This window comes from Trachurus trachurus (assembly GCF_905171665.1).
Source record: "Trachurus trachurus genome assembly, chromosome: 6".
NCBI classification, from domain to species: domain Eukaryota; kingdom Metazoa; phylum Chordata; class Actinopteri; order Carangiformes; family Carangidae; genus Trachurus; species Trachurus trachurus.
This window is the reverse complement of record NC_139897.1, coordinates 19138181-19157642: the sequence shown is the minus strand read 5'-3', so window position 1 is coordinate 19157642 and position 19462 is coordinate 19138181.

Here is a 19462-nt window from a genome sequence, read left to right as displayed (position 1 = left end):
GGGGCACTATCTGTAAACATGAAATCAAATACTATTTGTCGCCTTAACCTCATTAGACAAACAGTCCTGTAAAATCCACCTCCTTGAAAGACAAGTTTAATTTTTTCTGTGCAGGCGCTCATCCAAGTCATTTACATCAACTTTGCCTTTGGGGACTACTAACAGAGGACAAAGTGTTTCATTTCATATTGCCAGATACATATCACGAGGAACTGACTGGTACAAATCAACTCCATTTAGAGTACACATGGTCTAATGGTGACATATTCTGTGGCTGTCCATGAGATGTGGTATAAATTCACTATCCATTGTAATATGAAGGGAAATTTGAGACAGATTTTGTCCTGAGACCCTTAACAGCAACAGTATTTTGGTCTTGAACACCTCAGTCGGTCTTTGAGATGTGTAAGGTTAGGAGAAGGTTTTATTTAGAAACTGTCACATTGATTTTTACATGGAGTTCAAATTCAGTGGTTCTGCTACAACCAGCACACTGACACTTCCAAACTTGCCCAGTATGAATACCTGACATGCACACATTGGAAAGCACTTCCCATATTTCTGTCATATGCGTCACTTCTATACACAGAAACAGGATGTAAATACAAGAGCCAAAGTGCCAAAACACAGTCATTAAACCTTCAGTGCGCTGCTAATACATCAGTCTACCGTGTTTGATTAAGAAGTGTGTACATGTCAGACACAGGAATGTATGATGTGTATGTACATGTAGTCCACTCAGCCATTTGACAGCAGCAGTAATATAACATTGTATTTCTCATCTTCATCCGTTGGATTTGTTCTCTTTCCCACTGTCCATCAGGTGTTTTCAGCCATACTCCCATCACACTGGTGCTATTAAGTCTCAAGACACAAATTGAGGAGAATGGAGTGAAAAGTGGGGCTTTTTATGGTGGGAAAGTATAGGATGGTGCCCGAGTTCTCTCTTGGTAATTTCTCAGAAAGGGATCATTCTCACATCTAGTCAAGACCTAATCTGGCCTGTACTTCCACTTCCCTGTTATTACCTGAAAATGTAACAAACCAGTCAGGCCTGGGCTTTATCTACTGATTTGAGATAGTAAATATTGTGAGAAAAGCTGAAAATTGGATTGCAAAGAAGAACAATTTCCTCTAAAATGTCTGATATGTAGTGAAACAACAGTTTCACAGGAAATGCTTTTCTCTAAAAGGCATACATCTAGAATCTGATACAACTTGAATTACCACTTCGGAGTTGTATGCTCCTACCACTAAGACAGGTTTTGTAAAAACATTCCTTTTTATTATGAGTCATATAGAATGTCAACCATTTGTGTCACTGTGACCTTTGATCACCAAAATCTAATCACCTTTACTTGTCCTCAGGGGCAAATGCATTTGTACATTTTGAAAAGATTCCCTTGAGGAGTTCTGGATATTGCATTCATTAGGCCCAAGTGAGCTTGTCATGACCTCTGACCTTTGACCACCAAAATCCAATCATCTCATCCTTGAGTCTTAGTGAATGTTTGTGCCAAATTTGAAGAAGTTCCACGAAGGTGTTACTGAGAAAACATACACACAAAAATGAGACTGCCACAGACAAGCCTAAAACAACAGGCCTCTGGCTTAACAAAACACAGTGGGTTGGAATAGTAACGGCCCAGGTGTTAAAAATCAAGTCGAAACAACACCTTTACAGCTAAAACACCCATCATAACTTGGCTTTGTAAGACCTTTTCACTGACAATGACTACAAAAACAAAAATCGAAAAACCCCTGTCTGCCACAAATCCATGATTCAATCATCTCAGGTAGTTAGATCCACCCAAAGAGTTGTCATTGAAGCTATCAAAGACATAAGGTGTATAAAATAGTCTAATTGCATGTGGTAGGTTACTGCTTCTTCATGTTCTAAATGCAAACAAGGTAGGCACGCGTAACTGACACCTCACTCCCAAACACACCAACACAACAGTGAACTTTATCATAGAAAGGAATGTAATATTTCCATTTTATTATCAGGCAGTAATAACACTGACTTGAGGCAGGTCACGCTGTTGACTGAAAATACCTGTAGTATGAGTTCAGACAGGTTTGTACAGTACATGCAAGACCACAAGATCCTGCCGGAAGGAACATTCCTTTCACTGGGAGGTATTTGGGATACATAACTCACTTTTATGTTGACACCTTTATAACCACAGGCAGACATACAGTCTTTAATGATATACAAGTCATACAATTATTTACAATTATCCATGTATTGAACTAGGGTTAATGCTCTTTGTGATACAGTCGTCATAAATTTGCATGGCAAGGCAATATATTTTATGTAAACAAGCCAAGTGTTGTGTTTATTTTCCTGTTATTCCATAAATATATATTAATATTGGTTTTCCATCCACGTAGTTTAACTACATTTGTGATTTTACTAATAAAGTATAAAATGATCAGATATGACAAATAGAGATTTAAGCATTGTCAAACCCTCATTGTTTTGCAATGCTGAATTGATATCCCTTATTTAATGTGTGTTATAAACACCACATACAATATGTGTGTAGACATTGTACCCCATCTCCTGCTGCACTGCTTCTAACCTTCGTTTTCCTCTGCTCACATGTTTACAACCACCTTAACAAGTCCTGACTTCTGTCCACCTATCCAGTTTCTCCTGGCCTGATAGCTAAAACCAATGTAAATTAACACCACAGAAAACAGATAGTAAAACTAATAAATGCACCACACATAGACATTAAGATCAGCATGAAACATGCAATAAGAGGATCAAGTGAATAAAACTCATGCATTCTAACAAATACCTGTTGTCCAAGAAAAAGAGAAATGCCACGGGGAGTGGAACAGAAGCCTGTTTTCTGGCCTACTAATACTGCATATATTAATTTTAAATCACTGCATCTTGGCATGCTTTTAGAGAAAGTACAGGCCTTAATAATATGTGTTTAATAATCTATTCCAACAGAAGAAAACCACAAACAGCTGTTGTGGGTTTTCTGCTTTGTGATTCCTTTTCAATTGTCTCCTCTTCAGAAGGTCTTGTTTTAGAGCAGTGATTGTAATTTGTGGGACAAATACAGAATTTATTTTAGTTCTGCATGTGTTGGCAAAACCACATGCCTCTCAACAAATACGATTTTGTAGTTTAAGGAATGTTTGGCCTAGAAAGATGAAAGATGAATGTGGGACATTTGCAGGAGCATTCAGAATTGACAATTGTATTCTTTAATTTATCTGGATTGGGACTCTGGTAACATATGATGCACATTTTGGCTAATAATAACAGACAATAACAATCATATTTTGATTTGCTAAATTGTGTGTAGTAGATAATTTAGTGTTTTTATTCTTTATTCATCATTAAAGGTTTTTTGTTAAACCAAAGCCAATATCTTAATATCACTGCTACATAGTTCATTTCCCTTCCCTTTGTTTAGGTAACAGACTGTTCCAGTTGAAAAAAAAAGAAATGGGAGCAATTAACTTTTCCCTTCTAACACTTCATCCTGTTTCTAGGTCAAACACATGCTGTAACATGTTACATATTTGGAAGATAAGATCCTCCTCAGTGATAAAAGACAGGTGTCGTAGTTTGCAATGAGTTTAAATTTAGCCAGGAACACTTTTTGTCAGTGTTTTTGTCAGCATATGGTAATTATTTTAGTCTTAACTTGTTTTTAATTGACGCTTTTAATTTGAAACTGCCGACCGGATACTGTAATATTTCTATTTCCGGGGTGCCTTTACACGAGCGGACTCTTGACGATGGGAACTAGAGGATGAGTCACTCGGTTTCCCATCGGTCCTATATCGACTTCCACATCGCCTGTAAGTTGTTTTCAGCTTGTTTCCAACTTGTACTTGTTTCCAACAGAATAATGTCAACTTAAAAAAAAAGGTTTTGGACAGTTTGGATGAAGGATGCAACAAGTGTAGTACAGTGAGCACGGAGCGCTGCACCTGCAGGCTGCAGGGTGATGTCATGCTAACCATGAACTGGAGTCCTCCAAAACTTTTCTCAGTGACCTTTTCGGACAGCTTTAAGTTGAGTTTGACTAAAGTTTTAATATGGGCGAATTTGTTTTGTTTGAGTTATACCTGTTAAGTTTCCAGCGAGTAGGTATCTTACTGCCCATATGGTTTTTTAGTTGTTCACTAATTTAGCTCTAACTTCAAAGCCTGTCCAAAGAAACTGTGAACGACGTGCTTACGTAAACGCAGCCCCGCTACTTTATTTTCTGATAACTGCTCTTAATGTAGTAGGTTAGGTTACATTGTAAAGATACTAATGTGACCGGCACTAGGATTACTTGTGTATGACAACGCCACTCTCTTTAAAGGGGAGAGACCCTGGACTGTACGCAGTGTGACTAATTTACAGCAACCACTCCCCACTCAGGTTAATACCTATTAGGGCAAGGACAAGCAGAGGCTCTTGAAGTTGTACAAAAATAAAGTTTATTTTAACAATATCCCCTCAACAATAAAACCAATACTTTTGTATTTGATAAGGCTGATACCTAGAGTTGGACACACACATAACCAGGTGAATACTGTTATGTATTTAAAGGTTCGAAGGCACTGCACACTTCAAAGACACTGCACACTTAAAGGTTCAAAGGCACTGCACACTTAAACAGCTCAAAACACTGTATACTTAAAGGTTCAAAGGCACTGCACATTTAAACAGCTCAAAACCACTGTATACTTAAAGGTTCGAAGGCACTGCACACTTCCAGAGCAAACATTAAATTCTACGACACCATGGAAAGGTGGATGGTCACAACTATCAAGATAAGCGCAACAAAACAAAAACAAAAGTGGAGACACTAATTATAAGGATTTCTGGGAGGAGAGAACAGTGGCTGCCCTGCCGACGTGTGTCGCCAGTTCAGCCTACAAGACAGAATAAATACATTACAAGAAATTCAACAGTATTATTAAAACTGACCCAGATGATACCCATGCCCAGTCTCTCGTACCTGCTTTGAGCTAAGCTGTAGCGCATCCAGGTAATACAGTAGATAGACTGGGACAGCTAATGCTGCTTGTCATAAAGTGCTGATGATTAATATCTACAAATATAACAGGAAATACAAAGTTAAATAAACCACAGAATGTACAGCAGCAGACAGGTGGCAACATCATATTAGGTGGACATATTATTAGTAGCTCCCACCTTAAACTGCTACGAGGTAAGGCCTACAGGTACGAGGTACAATGCAGTTTAACCCTCATGGCACCAACAGACACACTAAAATGCACTGAGAAGTAATATAACAGGAAATACAAAGTTAAATAAACCACCGAATGTACAGCAGCAGACAGGTGGCAACATCATATTAGGTGGACATATTATTAGTAGCTCCCACCTTAAACTGCTACGAGGTAAGGCCTACAGGTACGAGGTACAATGCAGTTTAACCCTCATGGCACCAACAGACACACTAAAATGCACTGAGAAGTAATATAACAGGAAATACAAAGTTAAATAAACCACAGAATGTACAGCAGCAGACGGGTGGCAACATCATATTAGGTGGACATTATTAGTAGCTCCCACCTTAAACTGCTACGAGGTAAGGCCTACAGGTACGAGGTACAATGCAGTTTAACCCTCATGGCACCAACCGACACACTAAGAATGCAAGGAGAGGTAAATAATCTAAACTCAACATTAAACACAAGCATATAGACCCAGAAAAGTGTTTGTACCTCTTTTCTTCTCGGACCTGCGACGCCGGCAACAGGAGCATGGACGAGGGTGAGCTACGAGAACAAACGTGGACTTGCGAAGTCCCGCGAGATCCTAGTCTCATGTACTGTGAGGCTGCTGTTGCTAGGTTCCCCACCTGGTGACCTGGGTCCTAGCGTCCCATATGTTACATACACCCCCACTTTAAAAGGTCGCCGTCCCGGTGACATAACTCACTTTACTTAGCAGGAACATTAGTCTCGTGGCCTGTGTGCTAAAGGGTCTGGGGGCCGTTGGGCTAGGGGTTGGGGTAGACGGAATGGGTTTGAATGCTGCCCAGCTGTGGTTCGGTGGGAGCGTCGTATCATCTCTGGTCCCAACAAGAACTGGAGGGCTGTTTCTGGCCCTTCAGGAGAGGGTGGATTGCTCTCTGGGAGACCTGCAGGTTCTTCCATGGACACAAGGCCAGTCTCTGGGGGCTGGGGGTCTGGGGCTGGCTCCTGTTCGGCAATAGAGCTAACGTTACAGGGGGAGCTGATGAAACCTGACAGAAGGCTGCTGTTGCTGTCCTCATCCTCGCTAGCGTTTCCTAAGGGGGGGGTTTCATCCCTCTGTCTGGGGGGAGGGGGGGCCACTAGTGGTTCTGAGACCAGCACGCCTCTCTCAGTGATTGGTCTTAGTTCAGAGCGATGAACAGTTTTCTGCTGTTCTGGGTTGGATCGGGACTGGATCTTGTATACTGTACCGACATTATCCAGGCATTTCACCACTTGGTAGACTGTTGATTCCCAGACGTCTTGGATTTTTCTACGTCCTAGTACATGGTTCTTCCGATAGACCAGAGTGCCAACTGGAAGGATGGCTGTGGTTGTTGGAGGTTGGCGCTGCTCTCTGGCTGTGGCAGCTGCCTCCAAATGCTTTTTAGCTGCCACATACACAGAAGCCAAGTGATCTTGATGCTTGGTGACCCAGTCATCTGGTGTGATTGAAGCTGGCTCCTCATCCGCTTGCCCCAGTAGTAGGTCAACAGGTAGCTGGGGTTTCTGACCAAACATCAGTTCGTATGGTGAATGACCTGTTGACTGGTGGACTGTTGTATTGTAAGCAAACACCAACTGGGGGAGCAATTGAGGCCATTTTCGCTTTTTCTCTCCTGGGAGGCAGCGCAAAAGATCAAAGAGGGTTCGATTAAACCTCTCGCATTGTCCATTTCCCTCCGGGTGGTAAGGGGTCGTCCTGCTTTTTGCAATCCCATACAGCTGGCAAAGGCGTTTGAGTAGTTCACCTTCAAAGTTGCGGCCTTGGTCCGAATGAATTCTTTTAGGCACTCCATAGGTGTAAAACCATTTTTCCGTGAGGATTTTAACAACAGTATGGGCCTTCTGGTCGGATGTTGGATATGCTTGAGTGAATTTGGAGAAAACGTCGGTCACGACCAAGACATGCTCTCTCCCATCACTGGCTCTTTCCAAGGTGGTAAAGTCAATGGCAACGACCTCTAAAGGTTTGGAGGCCGTCAGATGTCCCATGAACGTCCGGACTGAGGGCCGCACTGCTTTGGCAATGATGCAACGTTCACACTCTTTGCACCACTGGTCAATGTCTGAACGCATATTTGGCCAGTAGCATCTTTCTCTGACCAAGGCTGTCGTCCTTTCTGCCCCCTGGTGGCCGTGATTGTCATGTAAACTGGTCAGTACTTCTGCTTGTAATGCTTTTGGTAATAGCAGCTGGTGAACTGTCTGTCGGCTTGGGGGCATCTGTACCTCTCTGTAAAGCACATTGTCCTTTTCCTTGATTCTCCTCCATTGTCGGACAAGCTCCAAAACCTGGTTGGGTTCTCTAGACCGTTCTGCTCTGTTTGGGGGGCGTCCTCTCCTCCAGTAGGGGAGAAATGCTTTGACCACTGGGTCTGTGGCTTGCAGGGCCTGCAGATCAGCCTTCTCCCGCACCGGCGCTGCGTCCACTGCCATGACGTTACCAGTGAGCTGTGGTTGTGTGGGAGAGTACTTTTTGGGGCCAGTCATTTGTGATGGGATGTTAAAACCAGGCACGATGTCAGAAATGGAATGTACTGCTGGGGTGTTCGGTTGACGGGAAAGGGCATCAGCATTACGGTTGGCTGCTCCGGGGCGGTATTTAATGTCAAAGTTGAAACTGGCCAATTCGGATGCCCACCGTTGCTCTACAGCTGCTAGCTTGGCCGTCTGGAGGTAGCTCAGGGGGTTGTTGTCTGTGTACACGGTGAAAGCCGTCCCCAGAAGGTATTCCCTGAACTTTTCCGTGATGGCCCACTTCAAAGCAAGGAATTCTAATTTCATGGAGCTGTAGTTTGACATGTTTCGTTCACTTGGTCTAAGCCCCCGGCTGGCAAATGCGATTGGCCGACGGGCTCCATCCTGTTCTTGAGCAAGTACTGCACCCAGGCCCTGGTGGCTGGCATCCACTTCTAGGATAAAGGGCTTCTTGAAGTCGGCGTAGCCAAGGACAGGAGTAGTGACAAGCTTGTTTTTAAGTGTCTGAAATGCTTTTTCACATGACTCACTCCACTGTCCTTCCAACTTGGCACTGACCTTTGACCTTGGTTTTTTCTTGCTTCCTTCTAACTCTCCAACCAGTCGATGAAGCGGGGCTGCATGCTTTGCGAACCCTTCTACAAAACGCCTGTAGAAGGAGGCAAAACCCAAGAAGCCGCGTAATTCAGTGACGGTGGATGGGCGCTTCCACTCTGCCACTGCTCTGGTCTTCTCTGGGTCGGTTGCCACACCAGCAGGGGAGATGATATGACCAAGGTATCGCACCTCCCGCTGAAAAAAATGGCATTTAGACATCTTCAGTTTCAGGTTATGCTGCTGGAGCCGACTCAGGACCATCTCCAACCGCTGCAGGTGTTGACTGAAGGATGTGGAGAAAATTATGATATCGTCCAAATACAGCAGCAATGACTGAAAACTCTGATCCCCGAAGATACGTTCCATTAGGCGCTGGAAAGTTCCTGGCGCATTACAAAGTCCAAATGGCATTCTGTTAAACTCGAAGAGGCCAAACGGGGTGCAGAATGCCGTCTTCTCTTTGTCTCTCTCTGACATTGGCACCTGGTTGTATCCACTTGCCAAGTCGAGCGTTGAGAACCATTTGGCACCAGTAAGAGCATCCAAAGATTCTTCAATGCGCGGCAGTGGATATGCGTCTTTCCTCGTCTTGGCGTTGAGTTGTCGATAATCGACACACAGCCGGATGTCACCACACTTTTTCTGGACAACTACGATGGGGGAGGAGTAAGGGCTGGAGCTCACTCTCACAATCCCTCGCTGTAACAGTTCTTGTATGTGGGACTTGACAAGTGAAAATTGAGATGGGGGGAGACGGCGGTACCGCTGACGAACAGGGGTGTCATCTATCAGCGGGATCTCGTGGTAGATCAGGTCAGTACAGCCCAAATCCCCATCATCCAGGCTGAATGCGTCTTGGTACTTTGTCAGCAAACTCTTGGCTGCTTGTGCATCATTAACAGGGAGATCGGGCCAATTCAGTTCACTCAGGCCAGGGAGGGGGTGGGGGGGGGAGGCCTCTACTGCCGTAGACTGGATGAATACCACCTGGCGGCCTTCGTCCTGTGTCTGCTCCTCCACCTGTACAGCCTGGGAAGAGGAATGCAGATCGGCCAAATGTAACGTCCCCAACACTGTTTTTGATCTCAGCCACTGGTCTTCCTCACCAACATTAACAACAGGGATGTTGACAGTTCCTCTGGAAACAGTGAGGAGGGCGTTAGATATGAGCAGGTTCATGGGTAACCGACCTTTTCCATAGGGCAAAGGCTCCAGCAATACAGTACCAAGGGCTGGGCCTGGGCCTTGGTTGCAGGTGGCCTGGACGAACTGTAGGGAGCCCGCTGGTATCCGGATTGCCGGTCCCGGTGGTGTCACAGCCTCCCCTACATGGCCGGTCTGCAAGAGGCGGTCCATCTGTTGGTACTCTGACAATGCACGCCCCCATTCCCTCTCAGCTTGTTTTACTAGAGGAGAAGAAAAGAGATTGTCACCATGTTCCCTGAATAATACAGAGTAGCAGCCACTGATAATGTTCATTCCCAACAGACCAGGTACTACAGTTTTCCTTTGTTGGGAAGCTGGATCAGGGGGGTCTTTTACCACCAGGATGCCCATCTGTGGGAGGGTGGTGCCGAGGACTTCAACATCTAACTCCACATACCCCAAATATGGAATATCTAATCCATTAGCTGCTGTTAATTGGAGCCAGGTACAAGATTTCAGTTGCTCATTTGTTTGTGGCATCAGATACTGTTCAAAGAAAGCCTGTGTTACAGTAGTTACCATTGATCCAGTATCAAGTAAGGACGGCACCTCTACCCCCCCTACTCTGATCTTTACTACTGGGCAGCGTCCAATTAGCCGGGATACCAGACTTGCCTGTTTTGAACCCACAAATCCCCCTTCTGGTATCGGGTTCCCAACACCAGAGGGCGCTAGTTTTCCTGCTGCTCCACTGCATTCACTCTTGCTCCCACCCATTGGCCCCGTCCCCGTGATCCCACCCCCCCAGGGAGCCCACCCATTTCAACCCGACAAAATCTAGCAATATGACCTGCCTTGTGACACCGCATGCATATTGGTTTTCCATCTGGCTGGAACTGGTATTGTTTTGGCCTGCTGCTGCTGGGGGGATCCTGGGGGCTTGTATAATTAGGGGCATTGGAGGAAGAGCCTAAGTGTTTAAGAATGGCATCTAGCTGTACTTGCTGTTTACGTAAACACTCCTTCAATTCTGCCAGCTCATCACTGGACCTAGCAGCAATGGCGTTGGTGTCGACATCACCTTGACCTAATCCTGAAGCATTTGAATCACAGGAGTATGCTCGTGCTCTTTGTCCACAAGCAGGGGGCCCTCGTTTTTCCCATTTGATAGCTGCATTACGTACATCTTTGAAGGAATGGTTAGGATGTTGCCGAACCAAGTGGGCCAAGTCACGCTGTAATTTGGTGTCACGTACGTTTTCAATGAATGTGTCACGAATCACCAAATCTGAATTTGAAACCCCCCTTGGATCTTTACTTTCAAGTAGTTCCATCAAATGCAACAAAGCATGGGAAAACTCACGTATGGACTCATTATCCTGTTGCCGGCGTTGAAAAAATTGTCTCTGTAAGCTCACATATGTTTGATCACACCCAAAATTATCAAGCAGTATTGTGAAAATAGCCTCTGGTGTGGCTCTATCAGTTGGAGAGCTAAATTTTACCTCCCGCTTAGCTTCCCCATCTAGCAGATCACAAAGAAATGTTGCTTGTTCAACCAGTGTGTGCTGCACAAACAGTGACTTTCTTGCTTCTTCTACCCAGTCTTCTACAGTTAACCCATCCTGAGCTATATCTCCTGAAAACCGTGGACATTTCCTCTCTCTTGGTGCATACATGTACACCCGCCCTGTTGAATCACTACTGACATTATTAGTTACTACACGGCTAGATGGCCCAGGGGCCTCTACATTTACTGTTTCGTTTCCCCCATCTTTGAGTCTATTATTTTCTGCTTTTAGTTGCTGAACAAGTTCAGTCAAGGCTCTGATTTGTTCCTCTGATTCAGACATTTTAATTGAAAACAAAAAAAAACCCAACAATCAATTCTTGGACATGGGTGAGCGAACCCCCCCAAGAATAATGTCTTTGTCCACTGTGTTTGTAAACGCTGGTGGTTCGGCGTTGCAGCTAGAGGGCGGTGTTGCAGCTAGAGTGCGGTGGATGTCCTCTGGATCTCCTCTTGGGCAACCACTGTCCTCTTCCTCCACCCCAACCTTTGCTACCTTAGTGCCTCCAAATAAATAAAAAAAAAACCAAAAACAAAACACACACACAAAAAAAAGCCTCCGCTATCCTGCCGACAACGCCAAATGTGACCGGCACTAGGATTACTTGTGTATGACAACGCCACTCTCTTTAAAGGGGAGAGACCCTGGACTGTACGCAGTGTGACTAATTTACAGCAACCACTCCCCACTCAGGTTAATACCTATTAGGGCAAGGACAAGCAGAGGCTCTTGAAGTTGTACAAAAATAAAGTTTATTTTAACAATATCCCCTCAACAATAAAACCAATACTTTTGTATTTGATAAGGCTGATACCTAGAGTTGGACACACACATAACCAGGTGAATACTGTTATGTATTTAAAGGTTCGAAGGCACTGCACACTTCAAAGACACTGCACACTTAAAGGTTCAAAGGCACTGCACACTTAAACAGCTCAAAACACTGTATACTTAAAGGTTCAAAGGCACTGCACATTTAAACAGCTCAAAACCACTGTATACTTAAAGGTTCGAAGGCACTGCACACTTCCAGAGCAAACATTAAATTCTACGACACCATGGAAAGGTGGATGGTCACAACTATCAAGATAAGCGCAACAAAACAAAAACAAAAGTGGAGACACTAATTATAAGGATTTCTGGGAGGAGAGAACAGTGGCTGCCCTGCCGACGTGTGTCGCCAGTTCAGCCTACAAGACAGAATAAATACATTACAAGAAATTCAACAGTATTATTAAAACTGACCCAGATGATACCCATGCCCAGTCTCTCGTACCTGCTTTGAGCTAAGCTGTAGCGCATCCAGGTAATACAGTAGATAGACTGGGACAGCTAATGCTGCTTGTCATAAAGTGCTGATGATTAATATCTACAAATATAACAGGAAATACAAAGTTAAATAAACCACAGAATGTACAGCAGCAGACAGGTGGCAACATCATATTAGGTGGACATATTATTAGTAGCTCCCACCTTAAACTGCTACGAGGTAAGGCCTACAGGTACGAGGTACAATGCAGTTTAACCCTCATGGCACCAACAGACACACTAAAATGCACTGAGAAGTAATATAACAGGAAATACAAAGTTAAATAAACCACCGAATGTACAGCAGCAGACAGGTGGCAACATCATATTAGGTGGACATATTATTAGTAGCTCCCACCTTAAACTGCTACGAGGTAAGGCCTACAGGTACGAGGTACAATGCAGTTTAACCCTCATGGCACCAACAGACACACTAAAATGCACTGAGAAGTAATATAACAGGAAATACAAAGTTAAATAAACCACAGAATGTACAGCAGCAGACGGGTGGCAACATCATATTAGGTGGACATTATTAGTAGCTCCCACCTTAAACTGCTACGAGGTAAGGCCTACAGGTACGAGGTACAATGCAGTTTAACCCTCATGGCACCAACCGACACACTAAGAATGCAAGGAGAGGTAAATAATCTAAACTCAACATTAAACACAAGCATATAGACCCAGAAAAGTGTTTGTACCTCTTTTCTTCTCGGACCTGCGACGCCGGCAACAGGAGCATGGACGAGGGTGAGCTACGAGAACAAACGTGGACTTGCGAAGTCCCGCGAGATCCTAGTCTCATGTACTGTGAGGCTGCTGTTGCTAGGTTCCCCACCTGGTGACCTGGGTCCTAGCGTCCCATATGTTACACTAACATCAAACTGAAGTTAAGGTAAATTAAAGAAGAATGGTCCAAGCAGCATGATGCCAATAGCCACATTATAATAATTACCATATTCAGTTTCTGCTCATGTTGATTGATTGTATTCGCATTTTCAGTGAGATCAGCTCAGTGGCTTTTAGAAGGATGGATACAGCCTTTGTTGTGCTGGAAGAATAGTTGGCTTAATGTATGGAGGAAAATGCCAGTTTACCTATTAGTCTTGATGTGGCAGACAGTACAATACTGATCTCTTACTGTGGAGCAACCATCCATTATTGTCATCATTGATTGTTTTTATGGATTGATTAGGCTAATTGAGTATCATAAATGAGAAGCTTGAGTGGAGAGTGGTAGGCTATATTTGGTTGAGAAATTATTGAAATGACAAACACACACACGTGCTTATTGTTGTTCTGTTGATTGATAAAGGCTGACTGACATTGAGAGCTCTGCTTATTGACAGAATATGTAGGCTATTTGTCTCTTTCTAATCTTGATTATTGTAGCCTACTTCCTCCTCATCATCATCATCATTTCATGCATATATTATCTATGTTTTGATTGAAATGTGGAAGCTGTTGCTGTTTTGCAAGTAGTGTGTGGGTTTTTCCTCAGGTTAGTGTCTGGAGTCCTTGATGGATTTTATTAGATAATGTTTGCAGGAGAAACTTTCTGAGGATAGGAGGAAGGGCGATCTTACTATTTTTATTTTGGTCAGCAGACTCTCTCTTTGTCCATTCAGGCGGATCATTAATGCAGAACTCTTAGAAGATCATATATCAGGGCAAATTTAATTTAAGCAGCCATATATTTTTATGCGGGTCTGCGAAGGGATTTAAGCTCATTTAGCTGCAGTTGAAATATTTTGTGATTTAGTGTTTCCCCTCTGTTTTTCCCCTTTATGAATTTGCAGCTCGCTCTGTCTGTGTTCATAATGCTGGGGTAAAATGGAAAAGTGGGACAAAAAGTTGACAGTCAAGTGTTAAGTTGCTTGACCTCTTTGTCCCCCTCCACACAATGAAATCCGTACATGGTGACTCATCTGTCCAGCTGCTCGACACCACCGAACAGAAAGGCTTCTCCACCAGCTGAGAATCTCACACACCACCATACCCAATTTTCATCTGGCAGATACTAAATCATTGCAGCACCATGCAGCCCTCCTCTCACCCTTTTGACTAAAAGTATCGACTCTCAGGAACACTGGCATAGTTTATCTTCACTATAGCTGAAACTTGCATGGGTTGTAGGATCCTTAGATTGTGCCTTTATTATAGCCGTCAGATCTGCTTATTTATGATCCTGGCGTCTCATGCATATGTATTCACCATCATCTGAACTGTGGTAGAAGGAAACCTAGGTTATCTTTGTCTTTCTAATATGCTGCCAGGTATTGATTCACATATTTGTGTTACTTATTTGATTTGATTTATTTGCACTCATAAAAGCATTACAAATGCATTGTATAAAGCTTATTTAAGGAGAGAATGTGCAAAGGAAGGAAAGCAGAAAGAAAGAATAAACAACACAATATGATAGAGGAAGGGATATACCGTATCTATAAATGAATCCATATAGCCTGGGGTGTAAAATGGTGCATATAAATCTATCCCTACAAGCAATGCTTTGATTTGATTCAACTAAACATTATAATACAGTAGTTTGTAGTTGAATGGATAGAAAAGTCCAAAAAGTTCAATAAAACTGTAAATTATAGTTTTCAAAAAGGTAACTGCGTTTAGTGACGTTTTTCGATTAGATCTAATCTCCAGGTGGCAATGGTCAATCCACAGAAATATTGGGAGACTCTGCAGTAAGCCCAGGGCCAGAATGTGCCTATTACGTATTGACAAGCTGATACCGGATTGTTAATCCTCGGGTAGTCCTCTCTCCTTAGTGTTTTTTTCTTTTTTCAAACTAAATCAATGTCAGAGTCTTAGACTTGTCATTGCTGTCCATGCCCCGGGTGCTTGTCGGCGTCGTCACCTTCCCCTCGCCGTGGTTCATCAGTTATCCCGTCACATTCACATTGTAGAGGGGTAATTCAGTTCCCCTTTTTTACTTGGTAAATGCTTTTCCTGAGAACTAGACCTGCCCGCGCCACCGCTGAAGTAGGGTAATTTCCTGGCGCTGAGGCGATGTATTACAAGAGAGATGATTGTGTTCAAGTGTACAGTACATCGCTGAGGAAGTGATAGATGTGTGATTTCAGTCCTGAGTAATAAAACGGCTGCCATTCTTCAACGTTCGCAGACCACATTGTCTCCCTGTTCTGTCGGGAATTTATGCCGGAAAGCCTCACTGTAATTTAGATTACCACCCTGGGCAGGTGCCAGTGTGCACAGTGAAAACATGACACACTTAACACTCGGGGGTTTTTGAAGTCTTTGTTTTGTGCAGCAGACTGAAGCTAAAACATGTACAAATATTTAAGATGAATGTTTTTGTCTTGTTGAAGATGTAGGGTAAATTACTTATCACTTAATGAATTTATGATAAAGAGTGTTTGCCTTATTCTGCTGTAAGACTTCAGGGTGACAAGATAAATATGGGATGCAGTTTTCTCTTCAGTGCTCTGCTGATATTGAATCAACCCTGAAAAAGAGGATTTATGCATGACTGAGTTTTGCAGATGATGGAGCTCTGCTGGTTTCATTGGGGCTCCTGACTTTCACTGTGCACCAGAATTGTTTATAGGTGAGTAAAAAAGTGTTTGGAAGTGAGGATCAGCATTTTCCAAGTCTAAAGCTGCAGTAGCATTATAGAAAACAGTGGGTGGGCTCCTTGGGGTTATAACTTCTTCCCTAAACGAAGCAGTCTCTGTGTCCTGTACTGACGTCACACCGGTGAAGAAGAAAGCTCTTCCGTTATCTCTCTGAACCCCTGGACAATCATTATTTTGTAAAAGCTGAATCTGCATTCTGCTTCACAGAAACCATTGGCTCTTAGTTTTGTCTTAACACCTGCCAAAACTGACACCATGACCTTTGTGATACAAAAAATGAGTGATCATTCTCCCACCTGTAGTCCTCTCCTCTCTGATGATAACAAAGTCATATGAGGGATCCAATGATGATGATGCATCAGTTTCTACATCAAAAAAAAGATGACATCAATCCATTTTCTTTTCAATAGTTTCTACTTCCTGTTACAAATCTGTATGTGATATGCCATGCAGCATAAGTTCCTTAGTATGTCTTGTATAACACTGATAGGTCCTAAAGTTCAAGAGTCCAATATACTATACATTTTTTTTTTTTTTGGGGGGGGGGGGCTTTTTTGCCTTTACTTGATAGTACATAGTGAGATAGACAGGACAGGGGGAGGCAGAGAGAGGGGGAATGACATGCAGGAAAGGTCTGCCCGACGCGGGACTTGAACCGGGGACGCCTGCGTTGAGGACTGCGCCACGCACCGCCCCTAATATACTATACATTTTACCTTCACTGTTGGTCTCTCAACAGCTTTATATTTTGTCCCCGCTATCAAAACACCTTATGAATCCTAAACCACCACTTAAAATGAGCTACATACAAACAGAAGCAAATGGAAACATTGTTTTATAATGTTATAGGAACTTGGGCTGACAGATTAATCTTATTTTCATCGTCATCATGATATCAACATGTGCGATAACCATCGCAAAAGGTTGCCTGAAATGTAGCTAATGAGTAAGTTTTATTTCCAGGCGCCATGCCTTCATTCTCACTTGACTCTCATATACCTCGTACCTGTAACATGAGCTACACCGCTAGACGTAAACAAACAAACGGCAGACTTCTGTCGCATCCACGCAGGATTCATTGGCGTATTTGTACTGGCACAACTTTCCGTGTTTAGTTGACGCATAATGTTTGTTTACAGAGCGCAAGCTTTCCACTCTTCTTCTCTGTTTTTGGTGTATTTGTATTGTTGTATACAGTGTTACAGCACCCCTACAGGCCTGGCGTATGTACTACAGCGTATTGAGGTGTTTTCAAAAAGACACAGGAACTGTGTGGTTAACTCATTGGCTGCCAGCCATTTTCAGAGCAGAGAGCCCCATACTGCCAGCCATTTTAGAGCATTTTGAACGATCTTATAAGACCCACAGAATATTGTGTTCTATGACTATATAAACACCGAAACTACCAAGAGAAAAGTAGACTCTCTTTGTTCAATAGGAAAAAAAAAGTTTGTTTCTACCTTTTTCCGTTCTTTTGTAAACAGCAGTAGAACATAGGCTGGTTTCGCCAAAAACAGCAGTTTTTGACCAAAACACTGAGAAAACGAGCTTTTTGTGGAAAGAAACATGTCAAGCAGAACAGTGACTTTGACGTTGATATTTTTTGCTTTAGTGACACCTCACACATCTGAACAGTGTTTTCCTTCTATAAAACAACAAAAACAACACTGAGAAAGGACTTTTGATGGCAAAATAATAATTTATTTACAAATATCAGTAAAAATGCATTAACTTTTTTGTACGTTTGTAGCTGTCACATGACCTCTGCCCCATGGTCGACCACTGCTCGATCCACCACCTGTAAATTATAGAAATATATAGAATTACCATAAAAATACATCTCTTATAGATGTAGTCAAGTGTGATGTGGAGTTTTTTTTTTTTTTTAACCTTTCCGATCAAAGCGATCCGCCCTTCTCTAAGCAGTAAAAGTTAGCTCGCTAGCAAGTTAGTTTATTTTATTATTTTTACCATTGATGTATTATATTATTACCTTCATGTCTTTCTGGAGCGTGGGGACGAGTCTCTGCTGCTCCTGGTTGATCCGGATGGAATCGCTCGGGTCACGTCCACCGAGCCGTCAGTTGAGCTGGGCTCTGGTCTGTGGTGACACCGTCAGCTGCTGCTCTCACCGGCCGCTCGGCCCGGCTTGATCGCCGGTGTCCAGCGTCGGTGTCTTTTTCAATGATCTCCGTCGTTTTCTCACGATCGCGACCCTCTTCCTCTCCGAACTACCGCGACACACACGGTACATGTGCCGACGTGCGGAACACATGGCTCCGTGCATAAGTTTCTTTAGCATATCTCTTGTCATCTCGCTTCTTCTTCTCATACCGTAATACATGCTGATCTCTCATCCAAAGAGGGCACTGCTGCCCCCTACAGGCCGCTACACATCTTTACACTAGTTTACAAGCCTGATATTGATGGACAAGCTCCGCCAGACCTTCCTCCAGCCCTTCCCGTTGAAAAACGCAATTGACGTCTATCGACGTCAATGGCAGTGAACGGTTGTAATTAGATTGACGTCTATAGACGTCAATGGCAGCCAATGAGTTAATATGTATACCTGAATATTTTCTTATCCTAAGTTCATATCGTCATCGCAACATTGAACAGTCATCGCACATCGGACATTTTGCTGATATCGTTCAGGCCTACTAACCCTAGCTTGTAATAGTATGATCAACAGCTGATAGTATGTATCTGCACAGAAAACACCTTAGGTTCACCTAGAAATTGCAACACAACTTTTAGAAGTGCTGTTGGTTATGTATGGATGGTCGACACTATACGAGTTGATCAGAGTGTAGCAAGGAACTGTTGGTGTTTTCCGTACGCCCTCAGTATAAATGGCCCAATATGGAAGTAGATAGGTGCTGTGTGCGTCTGCCAGCCGGAGATAGAGCTGCACCATTAGTGTCACACTGTGCTGCTCGACGTCGCTCCTCTTAGCAATCACAAATGGGCTGCAGCCAGCCAACCTGTTCGGCGAGGAGGCCGGTGTGCTGAGGTGAGGTGATGGGAGCGAGAGGGGAAAAGATGAGGTGGAAGTAGTTTTGCACACTCATTTCTAGGATGGAGTTACGCACGGTCATCTGTTCCCTGCCTCAGCAACTCACCTCAAATCCACCAGCCAATATCTATTTCACTTCTCTTCTTTTCCCCCCCCGCTTGTTTTTCTTTTTCTTTACTCCTCGCCCTCTTTATCATCCTCCAGCCACCACCACTATACTTTTTTCTCCCCCCTCCTCTCTTCCCTTCTTCTCACCGTGCAGGCCGAGGGAGTGGTGGTGGTGTGTGTTTGGGCAGTCATGTGACTTTTTGTCTGAACACAATTGCCGGTGTTTGCCATTGGCCGGTTTCCTTTGAAAGGGGGACGCTGGTTTCCCGGGTGACGGGGAATGGCGGCACCACTTCACTTTTTCTCTGCAGCTGAACCCCCCTCCCATCCCACCCTCCCCTTCAGCCCTGCTCTGAGCCCGTCTCCCTCAGTCACTCTTGTCTCTCCCACAG